Source organism: Triticum dicoccoides, chromosome 4A (genome assembly GCF_002162155.2).
Source record: "Triticum dicoccoides isolate Atlit2015 ecotype Zavitan chromosome 4A, WEW_v2.0, whole genome shotgun sequence".
NCBI classification, from domain to species: domain Eukaryota; kingdom Viridiplantae; phylum Streptophyta; class Magnoliopsida; order Poales; family Poaceae; genus Triticum; species Triticum dicoccoides.
The window spans coordinates 416,675,155-416,677,656 of record NC_041386.1 but is presented as its reverse complement, the minus strand read 5'-3'; positions in this window follow the sequence as shown (position 1 = coordinate 416,677,656).

The following is a 2,502-nucleotide window of genomic DNA, read 5'->3' as shown; positions in this document are numbered from 1 at the left end:
GGCATTTAATTAATTGTCATAGCTACGTTTTAATTACCTTAGAGCCTTTAAACAATTTTATAAAAGTGTGGTTTCTCCACTATAATTACCTATGAATTATTTGGCTCCACTCGAACATTTAGTTTTTATATTAGAAAACTTTTATTGTTTGCCTTTATTTTAAATTTGAAATTTGAACTGGTTTCGAACTAACTTGAGATTAGCAACTATAAACGAGGTGACGTGGCATCATTAGCAGAGGATCACTATAGCTTAATTACCCGGGCGTCACAATTCTCCTCCACTACAAGAAATCTCGTCCCGAGATTTAAGAGGTAGTGAAAGGGGGGAAGGTTCGGTTACGAATCTAGCGGGTCTTCTCATTCTGGCTTGCTCTTCTCGAAGAGAACCGGTCCAATACATTGATGTCTTCATTTCTCTGCTTCAGGTCCTTATGATGAAGTCGGCATCTTTTCTTCGGGATCTTCATCGTATTTATGAATAGGTAACGGGGTAGATCGAAAACGACAGAATGCTATAAGGGTAATAAACTGGGATTAACCCATGAATGAGCATATGAGTACCTCTCGAGTTGAACAAATAGAACACATCGAGAGTAAAGTTGGAAGGTCCAACAAGAAGTTTCAAGCAGCCAGGCAATCGTTCATTGCCTAGGCAGAAGGTGAAAAGGGGTTTCAAGCAACGGAATAATTATTGTGTCCGATGCCAGAATTGACGATCTCATTGGGAGGTGGCTCATGAATTACATACGAGTCCACGCGGGAGGAATAACTTTGGGAACAGGGGGTGTACAGGAGAGTCAGGTTTCGATCCTGTGGAACTGTGGGTTATGGGCCCACCATGTGGGTTAAAGGTAGGAAGGGCGGAGACGTCTTGCGTGATCATGCAAGTAAGGTATGTCAGAGGATAGCCTATCAGTTATGTCGGCAACAACATCAGTACCAAGGACGAGGGACGAAGAGAACCATTTTCCTGCTCGTTGAACGAGGCGGACTAGTAGGCAAAGTTCTCGTCCATCGGTGGTTACCGAAATGTCACCAACAAAAGTAACAGGGTCTCACTGGCAGAGTTGTACAACGAGGTGTTTACATAAGCAGGAGAATATTACTGCTCAGATCATATAGATCACAAGAAAGGTTAAATCAACAATGGAAGGAAAACATGATCATCAGATTAAACAGATCAATGGAAAGGAAAATAGGTTGAGACACAAATTTCAAGGGTATATCCTTCCCAAGGACAAGCAGAGCATGATATCCATGTCAGGATATAATGTAGAAAACTCTTTAGGTAGGGGAGAGGATTTTTCATGACATTACCCATAGAGCGGTGTTTGGATAATTGGGCAGGAAATATTTGGCATTGGGCTTCAATGTACTTGTTGAAAATCAGAGTACCACAAACATGCTTCGAGATAGCATCGACATGGTCTTCGAGCAAAGGTCAGACTTTGGAAACATGAAGGATCCATCAGGAATAACTTGTAGGATAAGTCTTACAATTTCCTCCATGAAGAATGGTTATCCTTGCAAAAGAAATTATAACGATAGGTCCTCCAGCCGGGGGGGTGCTAGGCATGACATCATGTTACCGGGTCATCAAAGGATTAATATCATAACTCTTGGAAAGTTGCCCTAACCATCATATCTGACGGAGATTCAGGTAAGATTGGTGTCAGGATACCTCAGGCTCAGGATGCCTGAGAAGAAAGGTGCAACACCAATTGACGGGATGACACTGTAAGATTCTCGGGAAATGAACTATGAAGTGACTTCCGTTAACAAGAGTTCATCATTAACCCAAGGAGAGGACAAGGAGGTGTCTGGTGAACTCAACGGCAATTCACCGAGATTCCCAAAAGATGGATTTCCACCATTAAGTGAACAAGGAGATAACATTTGTCAGATGAAATGATATAAGGAAGTATGCTCGAGGAAAACATACACAATTAAACATTGGTTGAAAGGTGCGCCCGAAATATGGGTTGGGTTGCACGACCAATGTCAAAATGGTGATTCAATTAGCGAAGGACTTAGAATGAACTATCGATCATTAACTTCAAAAAAATAGGGTTGCTAGAAGGAAAGAATCCAAACAACACCGTTCACTTGTTGGAATTAACACGGGGACCAAGAAAGAATGGTGATGGTGAGAAGTATTTCTATGTCAAGAATTCTCAAGGGGTGGAACAAATCTCAGAATATTCTTGACATAAAGGATGGTAATACTCCAAGGTAAAGAAGAACAATTGCTGGATAGCAAGGAACTCAAGGTATAACACCAAACATGAACAAGCTTGTGTTGGTGGGAGGGCAATAAAGTGGTCGACGATAATACAATTCATCGAGGGCAAGGATGGTATTTCTCATCATGAATTCAATTGATATCCTGGATGAGCTCAGAATGTTGATGATCACGACAACTTTGTCGTGAGAGTTCATGAAGATGTAATCGATCGGCGACGACATCAAGTCAAAGTGATGATGAAGTGAAAGGTTATTG